The sequence below is a fragment of the Bombina bombina genome, chromosome 11 (assembly GCF_027579735.1).
Source record: "Bombina bombina isolate aBomBom1 chromosome 11, aBomBom1.pri, whole genome shotgun sequence".
In the NCBI taxonomy this organism is placed as follows: Eukaryota; Metazoa; Chordata; class Amphibia; order Anura; family Bombinatoridae; genus Bombina; species Bombina bombina.
The window spans coordinates 95,098,561-95,113,591 of record NC_069509.1 but is presented as its reverse complement, the minus strand read 5'-3'; positions in this window follow the sequence as shown (position 1 = coordinate 95,113,591).

Below are 15,031 nucleotides of genomic sequence, written 5' to 3'. Positions count from 1 at the left end.
CAGAGATCATTTATATGACCCGGGAAATAGAAAAAAACATTGATTGGACACCCAGTACACTTCTTTATACTTAGGCCTTTTTATAAGAGGCTCCGGGAGCCTCAACAGAAAAAACATCATGAAAGAGGACATATGGCATCCTTTTGAATAATAGATTACAGGAAAGGCATAGATTTTAGAAACCCAGAGATCATTAGTTGCAACCGGGAAATAGAAAAAAACATTGATTAGACACCCAGTACACTTATTTATCCTTAGGCCTTTTTAATAAGAGGGTCCCGGAGCCTCAACCGAAACAACAGCATGAAAGAGGACATATGGCATCCTTTTGAATAATAGATTACAGGAAAGGCATTGATTTTAGAATCCCAGAGATCATTTATATGACCCGGGAAATAGAAAAAAACATTGATTGGACACCCAGTACACTTCTTTATCCTTAGGCCTTTTTATAAGAGGCTCCCGGAGCCTCAACTGAAACAACAGCATGAAAGAGGACATATGGCATCCTTTTGAATAATAGATTACAGGAAAGGCATTGATTTTAGAAACACAGAGATAATTAGTTGAAACCGGGAAATCTAAAAAAACATTGAATAGACACCCAGTACACTTATTTATCCATAGGCCTTTTTAGCAGAGGCTCCAGGACCCTCAACAAAAACAAGAGCAGGGAGCTGGGCATAGGAGTACAAGGGAGTGTGACAATAATAATGTGAAGGGGAAGATTGCGGAGTTGTGGAATTTTAATTTTGTTATCGTGGGAAGTACTTGCAATGACCTTGCTCTGGTGAATCCATATTGCAAATGTCTTTTTTAAGGCACTGTTTGTCTATTTTTTGAATATCAGCATTTGGTAAATGAAGCGCAACTTAAGGCTGGTGAGAACCGACCTTTCTTCTGGCTGTTTGCAAATGTTGTGGCTCTGGACAAACATGTGAATAAGGGGCTATCTGCCATATTCTGCACGCAACCCCTTTGATGATTGACGATAAACATGTGTCACCTGCAAGCAGAGCTTGTTACTTCTGTCTAATTCATCTTCCTGGTATGGACAGGCCACTGTTTCCCACAGCAAGTCCGAAGCTTGAACTACAAGATTGTCTTGAGTATGGTAGGAAACCAAAGTTTATTAAATTCTGTACTATCACCACAAAAGCTGAACTTCTTGAAGCAAGGAAAATGCCAGCAATTTCATGTGCTTATGGATGACAAGGACGTCCTGTCCTGTGGTGCACAGAGATGGAGATGATTTTGGGCCCCCCTGTACACTACCCAGATGTCTCCAATATCACCAGAAACACAAGACAGCGAATCTTGGGAAGTTCCTGGAGTGTTCCGGTAGCCATCTCTTTGCGTCCCGAAAGGAATACTTTATCAGTGTTTTTGTATACATCTGACAACAGCTTTGGAGACTGTGGTGACGCACATGTTATTTACTGTTGTTCAAGCTGTGGCAATATCAATTGGCATTAAAAAGGTAAGATTTGGAGACTAGTGACGCACATTTTATGCACGCTGTGGCAATTGCAATTTGCATTAAAAAGAATCTGCTAACAACCACTACCTAGGACCACACCTGACTCCTGAAGTCATGCTTCAGTTAGTAACTCAAGTTAAATTATTTTTTTTATTTTTTTATTATTATTATGCTCAGCAGATTCAAAACATACCATTCTTCTAGTCATATCACACAACATGTCAAAATGCTGCATGGAAAATGGCAGTGTGCAAAATCATAATCTTAGTGAACCTATAAGTGCATTAAATTTTCTAAAATAAACAAAAATACTGAGAAAAAAAAAAAAAAAAAAAGGAAAGAGGACATATGGCATCCTTTTGAACAATAGATTACATTTAAGGCATTGATTTGAGAAACCCAGAGATAATTTGTTGCAACCGTGAAATCTAAATAAAACCTTGATTAGACACCCAGTACACTTATTTATCCTTAGGCCTTATTAGCAGAGGCTCCAGGACCCTCAACAAAACCAGCAGCAGGAAAGAAAACATATGGTATCCTTTAGAAAAATAGATTTCTGGAAAGGCATTGATTTTAGAAACCCTGGGATAATTTGTTTCAACCTGGAAATCTAAAAAAACATTTATTAGACACCCAGTACACTTATTTATCCTTAGGCCTTTTTATCAGAGGCTCCAGGACCCTCAACAAAACCAGCAGCAGGAAAGAGGACATATGGCATCCTTTTGAAAATTAGATTACAGGAAAGGCATTGATTTTAGAAACCCGGAGATAATTTGTTGCAACCGGGAATTTGAATCAAACAAATGATTCGATGGACACCCAGTACACTTCTTTCTCCTTAGCCCTTTTTATAAGAGGGTCCAGGACCCTCAAACAAAACACCAGCAGGAAAGAGGACGTATGGCATCCTTTTGAACAACAGAGTACAGGTACAGCATTGATTTTACAAACCCAGAGATAATTTTGGGCAAATGTGAAATAGAAAAAAAAATTGAGTGGACACCCAGTACACCTCTTTCTCCTTAGGCCTTTTTATAAGAGGGTCCAGGACCCTCAAACAAAATACCAGCAGGAAAGAGAACATATGGCATCCTTTTGAACAATAGAGTACTGGTACGGCATTGATTTTAGAAACCCACAGATAATTGTTTGGAAAAGTGAAATTGCCCCAAAAACCATGCTTGGACTCCAACTCCAGGTCGTTCTCCTTCAGCCTTTTTATAAGAGGGTCTAGCACCCTCAACAGAAACAACTGCAGGAAACACCACCACATATGCCATCCTTTTGCACAAGCAAGTACAGGTATGGCATCCATTTTAGAAACCCAAAGATAATTGAGAGCAACCAGGAACATTTTTCTAAAAATTTGCTGGGGCACCCATTACAGGTCGTTCTCCTTCAGCCTTTTTATACCATGGGCCACAACCCGCAACAGGCACAACAGCATGAAACACCACATATGCCACCCTTTTGCACAATAGAGTACAGGTATGGCATAGATGGAACACGGAGATAATTTAGAGCAACCAAGAGACGGATAAAGATGCTTGGTCGGTCCTCCTCCTTCAAATTTGTGGCATTTTGCGTTCAATTTAATGGTCCACCAGATATGAGTGGTGTGCTAAGTTGTACTATTCGTAACAGTTTAATCACTAGTGTTATGTGCCTTATTTTTTTTATTTGAGTTTTGTACCCACAGAGCTGCAGCAGAGGCCAGAAAAATTAGGAATGTACAAATGACTGAAAAATGTGGGTATTGTTGTAGCAACTGCTGTAGCAGCGGCCAGAAAAATTGATGTTTGTAAAACATTTATAAAGTGCCCTAAAAGCTTGTGGCTTGAACACTAGTTGTTGGCAGATAAGTCAAGCAAATCCTCCGGCTTTATAACAAAAAAAAAAAGGCCAGCCTGTGTACCAGTTGTAGCCCAAGCCAGCTCATCTCATCATCAGGCCTTTTTTATTCAAATGTATTGCCCAATGTCAGTCCCTTCGGGATCCAGCCCTCATTCATTTTTATAAAAGTGAGATAGTCAAGGCTTTTTTGACCTAGGCGACTTCTCTTCTCAGTGACAAAACATCCTGCTGCACTGAAAGTCCTTTCGGACAGGACACTTGAAGCGGGGCAGGCCAGAAGTTCCATTGCAAATTGGGATAGCTCAGGCCACAAGTCCAGCCTGCACACCCAGTAGTCAAGGGGTCCATCGCTCCTGAGAGTGTCGAGATCCGCAGTTAAAGCTAGGTAGTCTGCTACCTGTCGGTTGAGCCTTTCTCTAAGGCTGGATCCCGAAAGGCTCTGATGGTGCATGGGAGTTAAAAAGGTACGCATGTCCTCCATCAACAAGACGTCAGGAAAGCGTCCGGTCCTTGCCGCCGTGGTCGTGGGAGGAGGAGGAGGATTAATTTCATCTCTTCCCCTGTTACATTCCCATGGTGCTGTGACATCACCCTTATACGCTGTGTAAAGCATAGTTTTTAATTTATTCTTAAAATGCTCCATCCTTTCCGACTTGCAGGAATTTGGTAACATTTCAGGCACTTTATGCTTATACCGGGGGTCGAGGAGCGTGGACACCCAGTACAGGTCGTTCTCCTTCAGCTTTTTTATACGAGGGTCCCTTTAACAGGCACGACAGCATGAAAGAACCCATTTGAACAAGGTTGGATGCCGAGCTAATCATGTCCCGTTCCTCCTCCTCACTGATCTCACTGATGGTATCTTCTTCCCCCCAGCTACGTACAACACCACGGGTACCAGAGAGGTGACAACAACGAGCACCCTGGGATGCCTGTTGTGCTCGGTCTTCCTCCTCCTCCTCCTCAAAGCCACATTCCTCCTCTGACTCCTCTTCCTCACAATCCTCTTCCTGCGTTGCCGCAGGTCCAGCAAGTGATGCTGATTCGGCTGTTTGTGGGGGTGATGGACACCACAACTCTTCCTCTTCACGCTCATCTACTGCCTGATCCAGCACTCTTCGCAGGGCACGCTCCAGGAAGAAAACAAATGGTATGATGTCGCTGATGATGCCTTCGGTGCGACTGACAAGGTTTGTCACCTCCTCAAAAGGACGCATGAGCCTACAGGCATTGCGCATGAGCGTCCAGTAATTTGGAAAAAATATCCCCAGCTCCCCAGAGGCTGGCCTAGCACCCCGGTCATACAAATACTCATTTACAGTTTTTTCTTGTTGGAGCAGGCGGTCAAACATTAGGAGTGTTGAATTCCACCGTGTCGGGCTGTCGCAAATCAAGCGCCTCACTGGCAGGTTGTTTCGACGCTGGATATCGGACAAGTGTGCCATGGCCGTGTAGGAACGCCTGAAATGGCCACACACCTTCCTGGCCTGCTTCAGGACGTCCTGTAAGCCTGGGTACTTATGGACAAATCGTTGTACAATCAGATTACATGTGCCATGCACGGCACATGTGTCAACTTGCCCAATTTCAATGCCACCACCAAATTACTTCCATTGTCAGAAACAACCTTGCCAATCTCCAGTTGGTGCGGAGTCAGCCACCCATCCACCTGTGCGTTCAGGGTGGTCAGGAGTGCTGGTGCGGTGTGCTTTCAGGCAAGTCAACCCCAAGACGGCGTGACACTGCCGTACCCGGGATGTAGCATAGTACCTGGGGAGCTGGGGGGGTGCCATAGATGTGAAGCAAGACACAGAAGTTGAAGAGGACTCAGCCGAGGAAGAGGTTATGGAAGAGGATGGAGTAGGAGGAGTAGAGGAGGTAGCAGCAGGCCTGCCTGCAAGTTGTGGCGGTGTCACCAACTCTTCTGCAGAGCCACGCATTCCATGCTTGTCAGAAGTCAGCAGGTTTACCCAATGCGCAGTGTAGGTGATATACCTGCCCTGACCATGCTTTGCAGACCAGCTATCCATGGTCATATGGACCCTTGCCCCAACGCTGTGTGCCAGACATGCCATAACTTCCTTTCGAACAACAGAGTACAGGTTTGGGATTGCCTTTTGTGAAAAGAAATTTCTGCATGGTACCTTCCGCTGCGGTGTCCAAATAGATACTAATTTTTTGAAAGCATCAGACTGCACCAGCTTGTATGGTAAAAGCTGGCGGGCTAAGAGTTCAGACAAGCCAGCTGTCAGACGCCGGGCAAGGGGGTGACTTTGAGAAATTGGCTTCTTACGCTCAAACATGTCCTTGACAGACATCTGACTGTGGCCAGATGACCAGGAACTGCTACGTAAGAGAGACTGAGTGGAGGATGGTTGAGAGGGGGCAAGGAGGACAGCACTGGTTGACGTGGCTGAAGATGCTGGAGCAGGAGGAGGAGGGCGGCTTTCACTTTGTGTGCTGCTTCTACTCATGTGTTCTTCCCATCGGCGTTTGTGATGGGAGACCATGTGCCTTCGCAAAGCAGTTGTACCTAGGTGGCTGTTGGACTTCCCACGACTCAGTTTCTTTTGGCACAGGTTGCAAATGGCATCGCTGTTGTCAGAGGCAGACATACAAAAAAAAGCCACACTGCTGAGCTCTGCGATGACGGCATTCTGGTGGTGGCAACAGCATGCGTTGATGGGCGTCAGCGTGCTGTCTGGCTGACCCCTGGTGATGATGCATGCTGTCTGACTGTGCCACTAGCTCCTTGAGACAACCTCCCCATGCTTCCAAATCGTCTCCTCCTCCTCCTCCTCCTCCTCCTCTCTGTCTCCACATCTGAACTTTCCCCCTCTTCTTCTTCTCTTCTAGCAGGCACCCACGTGACATCCACCGACACATCATCATCAACCGCTTCACTTGTATTTGAAACATCAAGAAAGGAAGCAGCAGTGGGTACAACATCATCATCATCATCATCATCACACCGTACCTCCATGTCGGTAATGCTGCCTGACTGAAACTGATCACTATTATCTACATCCTCTGTCAATGATGGTTGCGCATCACTCATTTCTTCCAAATGATGTCTCAATAACTCCTGTAACAGATCAAGTAAAGCGGCTGTGGTGCTATTGTTGGTGGTGGCGACAGGCGGGGGAGTGGCACTGGTCACTTGAGACCTGCCCAAAGCACAGCTGGACTTAGATGGTGCGTCAAGGTTAGGAGGACTAGCAGCGGAAGCTGAAGAAGATTGGGTGTCCTGTGTTAGCCATTCAACTAGGTCCTCCTCAGAAGTTTTTGCGTCCCCCCTGGCACCCGGCGTCTGAACAATGTGCATATTTGTAGGGTCTAAAGGAATCACAGCACCACGACCACGACCACGGAACCTGTGGGGTGGCCTGCCTCTGCCTGTCATTTTTTTTAAAATGCACACTAACAATACTATTACACCAATTGAGTGGTGGCACTGTGAAAGTGGGCACAGTATACGCTGTGAGACTGACAACAACAAAAAAGACAGATGTTTTAAAAATCACAAATTGTTAATTTTTTAAAATATTACAAGTACTGTGACAACAAATATGATTGTTTGGCACTAGTTGGCAAATGGGCCTGTCTGGCACACATGCTGGGAGAAAGGAAACTGCAATTCAATGGCACTAGGAGACTGAAGAATCACAGTCAAAACAGTTATGATTAACAAAAATTCCAATCCTGTTACAATAACTATGATTGGTGGCACTAATTGGCTAGTTGGGACTGGCACACAGGCAGGCAGGCAGGAGGAAAATGCAATTCAAGGGCACTAGTAGACTGCAGATTGACAGTCAAAACAGTGATGATTGACAAATTTTGCAATACTGTTAAAAGAAATATGATTGCTGGCACTAATTGGATAGTTGGGCCTGGCACACAGGCTGGCAGGCAGTAGAAAAGTGCAATTCAATGGCACAAGCAAACTGAGGATTAAGATCAACAATCAAATTTTTTTTAATTTTAATTAGTAACTATACTGTGACAACAATTATGATTGGTGTAAATAGTTGGCAAGACGGCCTGGCACAAAAGGCTGGCAGGCAGGAGGTAAATGCAATTCAAGGACAATAGGAGACTGAATACTGACAGTCAAAACAGTGATGATTGACAATTTTTGCAATACTGTTAAAAGAAATATGATTGCTGGCAATAATTGGCTAGGTGGGCCTGGCACACAGCAGGCTGCAAGGCAGGAGGAAAGTGCAATTCAATGGCACCAGCAAACTGAGGATTCACAACAACTATTACCAAAAATTATTTTTAATTATTAAGAATACTGTGACAACAAATAAGATTGGTGTAAATATTTTTCAAGTAGGCCTGGCACACAGGCTTGGAAGGCAGTAGAAAAGTGCAATTCTAGGGCACGAGCAAACTGAGGATTAAGATCATCAACAATCAAGAATTTTTTTTTATTTTTTATTAAAACCATCTTTTATTAATCATGAGTGCAAAACAAGCAGTTACAGGTAAGGCACCAATGTCATACAGAGTACAAAGTTCACACTTCATGTTTTTGATGTTAAGGAGAATCATGATATGAGATGGCATTTTCTAAACATTGAAACAAATAACATAAACAACAAAACAAATAAATACAGTGCTGGTCTCTAGTACCTACTTGGCAACTACAGATAGGTATATAAAGCTATGCTTGCTTGTTTTACGCAATTGTCTCCTTATATGATTAAGCTCCTATCAAGCTTTGAGTATTCATACATAAACCATCTCCCGCTAAGTATGCTATATATTATTAGCACCAGGCAAAACTATGTGAGTCTCCCACTCGGAACAGGGTGTGGGAGGAGAGAGAAGAGGGGGGACCTCCCGGCTCCATCGTCAGAAGTAGGCTGCCGTCCAGTCGAGTCAAAGTTAAGGGGCTGTGGGTAGTCGAATGTCAGTGAATCTTCCCAGAGGAACTTCATAGCATGAAACAATTCTAATTTATGTCTTTTTAGATAGCCATATTCCTCTAAACTTAATAATTCTTCTACTTTTGCTAACCACATTTGACCAGTCATTTGGGTGGGAGTTTTCCATTTTAAAGCTATCATAGCTTTGGCACTATTTATTCCGATTTGCAGTAATTGTCTACGGAGTTTACAAGGTATTTTTGGGAATTTATTAAGTAGGACTATGTGGGGAGTCAAAGCTTAGGTCTCTAATTAATCCTCTCCTGAAATGATTTTCTATGAAGGTCCATAGTGGCTGTAGCACTCCACAGTCCCACCACATGTGCAAATAGCTACCCTTCTCATCACATCCCCTCCAGCAGCAGTCACAAGAGGATGGGTAAATCGAATGTAATCTTGCCGGGGTCAAGTACCAGCGTGTTACTATCTTAAAGTTAAGCTCAAGGAACTTAGGAGATGTCGAGGATTTTTTAGTATATTGGAATATCAGTTCCCATTCTTTGTTAGTTAACTCCACTCCCAGTTCTCTATGCCACTTATTGGTGTAGGTGGGTAAGTTTATTGACATGTGAGTCTGTAGCAAGCTGCGCATTTTAGACAGTGAGTGCGGGATCGTCATTTTTGTAGAACAGGCTTTTTCGAACGGGGTCAACTGTCTTAAGAAATCCGCTTTATATGGTGAGGTATCAAGGAAGTGGGCAAGTTGTCTATATTTTAACCAAGGATGGTAAGCACCTTGTTCCACTTCTTTTATCTCGTCTCTATTTAGAAGTCTGCCTCCCTTTAGAAACTTCTCTAAGGGGGTGGTATGTTCCCATTCTAACAATCTCTGGGTGTCTCTGTCTAGTCCTCCTGTGAGTTCAGCGTTCATCGGGATAGGAAAGAGGGGGGACCTAAGACCTGATATGTCCTTTCGTCTATTGATAATTATATCCCATTCTTTAAAAAAATGAGAGTGGATCGGTAATGTCGTGCACTGGGGGGTCGCAGATGTTTGGGTACCCAGCAGAGAGCTCCCACCATGGGTGTCCTTAATATGTGAGAATCTAACGCTATCCAGGCTTTGTGTTCCGGTGATTTATGCCAGTCAAGTACTCTTTTGAGCACAATCGCATCCATGTATAATTTTATGTCAGGCAGCCCTAACCCTCCTAGTGAAGTCGGCCTATATATTGTAGTTTTGTTTATTCGGGGTTTACATGTTCCCCATACAAATGTATTTAAGTGATTCTGTAGTTGTGATAAAAACCCTGTTGACAGGGCCATCGGCAGGGCTTGTAAAACGTATAAAATTCTTGGTAACATCGTCATTTTTAAACATTGTACTCTGCCCCACCATGATAGCGGTCTCATTGTCCATGAATTTAGGTCTTTTTGTGTCATTAGCAACAATCTCTCATAATTCTTTTTGAATAGTGTTTTCGGATTCGGGGATAAATGTATGCCTAGATATTTAAGGGATTCAAATTGTAGCTTCATTGGGCAGATCTCTGTCAATTTCATAAATGACTCTCGCTCTAAGGAGATATTCAATAATTCTGACTTGGACGGGTTCACTGAAAAATTGGAATAGCTTCCAAATCTCCCTAGCTCCAGCATAATTTATCTCAGGGACTGAGCCGGGTCTGTCACTGTGAAAAGGACATCGTCTGCATATAATGCAATTTTAAAGCTATGTGGGCCAATTGCTATTCCTTTTATTAAGTGATTGTTCCGTACGTGTGCTGCCAGGACCTCCACGGTGAGTATAAATAATAATGGGGATAAGGGACAACCCTGTCTGGTACCGTTGCTTATACTAAATGAGTCTGATAATATGCCATTAGCCTTTACCTTCGCAGTGGGGTGAGCATATAAACTAAATATTCTTTGGATCATGCGGGGGCCTATACCAACACTAGGAATTGCCAACTAAGCCTATCAAAGGCCTTCTCGGCATCTGTTGCCAAGAAGACCGTCGGAATTTTATTGTACTTAGAATGCGACATGAGGGTCATGGCTCTGATGGTATTATCCCTCGCTTCCCTGTTAGGGATAAACCCTACCTGGTCTGTGTGAACAATATATTTTAGTATCCTGTTAAGTCTTGTCGCTAGAATTTTGCCTAGGATTTTCAGATCAGTATTTAAGAGTGATATGGGCCTATAATTTTTAGGATCTGTAGGAGATTTATCTGGTTTTAAATTTACTGTCAGCCGCTTTGGAATCAGTCCGGGATGCAACCCAACTGCTAGCGTGAATAGAAAGCACACGCTAGCACACTGAGAAATATCCAGGACGTGACCCACTCAGGAAACAGATGAGAAAGATAACAAAAATAATTATTGTTCCAGTATGCAGGGAAGCCACAAAGGAAAAAACGTCCCTTTAAGCAGGTCAAAGAATATAAAGGAAATGCTCTTATTTGCAGCTTTGAAAAAAGGTCCTTTTTAGCAGGCTTGTAAAAAAGGCAAAGTTCTCTTTTGCAGCTTGTAAAAGTAAATGTCCCTTTAAGCAGGATTATAACAAACAGAAAGGCAAAGTTCTCTTTTGCAGCTTGTAAAAGTAAATGTCCCTTTAAGCAGGTTTATAACTAACAGAAAGGCAAAGTTCTCTTTTGCAGCTTGTAAAAGTAAATGTCCCTTTAAGCAGGTTTATAACAAACAGAAAGGCAAAGTTCTCTTTTGCAGCTTGTAAAAGTAAATGTCCCTTTAAGCAGGTTTATAACAAACAGAAAGGCAAAGTTCTCTTTTGCAGCTTGTAAAAGTAAATGTCCCCTTTAAGCAGGTTGATAACAAACAGAAAGGCAAAGTTCTCTTTTGCAGCTTGTAAAAGTAAATGTCCCTTTAAGCAGGTTTTGTTTATCAAAGAAAAGATTGTGGATTAAGGCAAAAGCAAGGTCAGGCAGGCAGAAGTCGGCATCCAAACAACAATAGTAGAATAAGGCAAAAAGCAAGGTCAGGCAGGCAGAAGTCGGTATCCAAATATCAGTAAGAGGTTAAGGCAAAAGGCAAGGTCAGGCAGGCAGAAGTCGGTATCCAAACATCAGCAAAAGGGTTAAGGCAAAAGGCTTGGTCAGGCAGGCAGAAGTCGGTACACAAGAAAACAGAATTTGATATGGTACTCACAAACTCCAAGGGGAACAAACAAACGGGCCCCGAGTAAGATCTCCCGCCGTGGTTTAAAGGCAGGAGCGGCAACGTCATCAGAGGGGTGTGTCGGAGGAAGCGTCACGTTGCTAAGCAACGTGACGTCATTCACTCAGAGAAGATCCGGGAGCCGCGGTGACATGGCAATGAACGGACAGAATCATGACAGCACCCCCCTCCTCAAGGACCCCTCCGGGGGACAGGACCAGGCCTATCAGGATGAGTCTTGTGGAAGGCAGATGGGGAGAACACTTTAGAAACATAGAGAAAGGTTCACTCAAACATAGTGTATCAAGACATCATGTTCAACATCATTGTGGTACTAAATGTCAATTTTGCATAACCCCTCTAGAGAGAATACAATACAAGCAAGGAACTAATAGGTTCAAAAAGTTATGTCAAAGGGAAACCTACTGGATCTATAAATTTGGTACTCTCTTTCCCACAGGATTGAATGAGAACATAGATATGTCTGCTTTTTGAATGTAATATTTTGTACATCTTGCTGTGGATCATCAGGTCATCATTTTTTTCCATGCAACACTATAGCTATTTAATATTACACAGGTATTATCAGAGGTGTACATATTGACTTTATAGCTATTTTTCTCCTCTTTGTATATCACAGTACAAATTTATATGATATATTACACATATTGACTTTATAGTCATACATTTATTTTTCTTCACTTTTATATATCACAGCACACATGTATGTATCATACATCACATAAGGTTGATCACATTATAGTCATGATTGGTATATAACACAATCATTTAGGGCACATGCAATGTGTATGTGTGGGTGTGTGTATATATATGTATATATATATATATATATATATATATATGTGTGTGTGTATATGTATGTGTATATATATATATATATATATATATGTGCATGTATGTATGTGTGTGTGTGTGTGTGTGTGTGTGTATGTGTATGTGTATATATATATGTATATATGTGTGTATATGTGTGTATGTGTATGTATGAGTATATGTATGTATGTGTGTATGTATATATGTGTGTGTGTATATATGTATATGTGTGTTCATGTATGTGTATGTATATCTATATATACCACTTCAAGATATGGGTTTGTTATACCAACATAGGATATACCGGTTTAATACATGTAATACACCCATACTATTATGGATTTATGAATATATATGCTGCACATTAGAAAACATATACACTGTTCACTGAACATTTTTATTTTTATTGTATCATTTTAGTTAAGTCTGCACTCACAATATACACCTCAACATTATCTCCAACACATTAAACAATATTGTTACTACTGTATTTCTATACCATCTTATTTTTGTATATTCAACATAATGTATTACAACCCCGTTTTTACACATTAGAGTAGGTTAATAGATATTCACTAAGTACACTTATCTATTGCTTAATACATACATTTCATATCGCTTAGATTAAGATATTACCACACTTCACTGAATGTACCTGATCCCGTTTAATCTTGGAAGCTAAGCAGGGCCAGGCCTGGTTAGTACCTGGATGGGAGACTGCCTGGGAACACCAGGTGCATTTGACTTAAAATGTGTGTATGTATGTATATATATTTTTTAAAAAAGGGTGGGGAACAATTTTTTAATGTTACTATTTTAGAATACCATAATAATAATATCCTATAACATATGATGCTGACATGATATCCACCATAAGATAATGTTTGGCTATGGTTGTTGTTTTTTACATCCTTTATTAACCAATTTGTACAGTACTTGTTTGTTTTTTAGTATAATGTGAATTATTTGGAAATGGTATTAATCATTGTATTCTAACTATGGTCTGATTGAAACAGGTGTGCACTCACACACCTGATGAGGCAGGTTCACTTCCACACCTGAATAGGTGTGGTTATGTTTCACTCTTAGAGTGGTCATTTAGCATTTATAAGCCAGAGCTCTCAGTCTTTGGATAGAAGCCTGAGGAAGCAGACAGAGATCTGAGAAACTAGTTGCTTGTTTATCCATTGTTACACTCATATTTGTGACATTTTATATTGTATTTTACTGCACTATTAAACTATGGTATTTTAACTCTTTGCTGAGAGCCTGAGCTTGATTGAAATCTACCCTGGAGTGATTTGTTGCACTGCCTTGGTCAGTGAACTGGGACACTGTGAACTTCCAGTCTGCCTCTATAAGCACAACAGAGTGCTGCTTTACTTGTGAGTATAAAATCTGTATTCACCTATTTTTACATTTGTCCAAACTATATCACACGAGGAGGCGCCCTTGTCTTTGTGATTTTCTTTGCACAGAGAGAGTATTTACCCAGACTGGTTTTGTGACAGGGAGCTGACTTCTGGATCTAAGGGAGAATCTTATATATGTGCTACCCAGGAGGACTAATAAACCTCTGAAGTGCCCTCCTAATCTTGGGACTGTCTGAGCATCAATATCATATACAGATAAGAACTTATTAGAGACTTAATACTATTTATTTATTATATATTGTTTTAAGCTGCATTTTCTGTTTATATTGATCTCATCACATCACATTTGATGAGAGTCCATGTCTCATTTTTTCTGTAATTGTCATTATTATTTTGTCTTTATACATTATTATCTGATCATTTTATATTATTTTTAAGTTTTTATTGTTTTTACTATACTTCAGTATTATCCTACAGATTGTTTTATATATTTCTTCTAGCGCCCCCTAGAGTTACGCTTGCATAGTGTAACAGGTATTTCAATGTCCCCTTTAAGCAGGTTTATAACAAACAGAAAGGCAAAGTTCTCTTTTGCAGCTTGTAAAAGTAAATGTCCCTTTAAGCAGGTTTTGTTTATCAAAGAAAAGATTGTGGATTAAGGCAAAAGCAAGGTCAGGCAGGCAGAAGTCGGCATCCAAACAACAATAGTAGAATAAGGCAAAAAGCAAGGTCAGGCAGGCAGAAGTCGGTATCCAAATATCAGTAAGAGGTTAAGGCAAAAGGCAAGGTCAGGCAGGCAGAAGTCGGTATCCAAACATCAGCAAAAGGGTTAAGGCAAAAGGCTTGGTCAGGCAGGCAGAAGTCGGTACACAAGAAAACAGAATTTGATATGGTACTCACAAACTCCAAGGGGAACAAACAAACGGGCCCCGAGTAAGATCTCCCGCCGTGGTTTAAAGGCAGGAGCGGCAACGTCATCAGAGGGGTGTGTCGGAGGAAGCGTCACGTTGCTAAGCAACGTGACGTCATTCACTCAGAGAAGATCCGGGAGCCGCGGTGACACGGCAATGAACGGACAGAATCATGACAGCACCCCCCTCCTCAAGGACCCCTCCGGGGGACAGGACCAGGCCTATCAGGATGAGTCTTGTGGAAGGCCTTGATTAAAGTAGGAGCATTTACTTGATGAGCCGGTTCCCAAGAACGTTCCGTGACTGGATAACCCTTCCAATGAATGAGATAATACAATTTCTTGCCACGAAGCTTGGAATCCAGAATATGGCTGATCTCAAACTCAGGGTGTCCATGCACAAATAAAGGTGGAGGTTTAGAAAAAGGCTTAGAATACCTGTTAGTCATCACAGGTTTCAAAAGAGAAACATGGAATACCGGATGGACTTTGAGAGTCTTGGGTAAAGCCACCCGATAAGC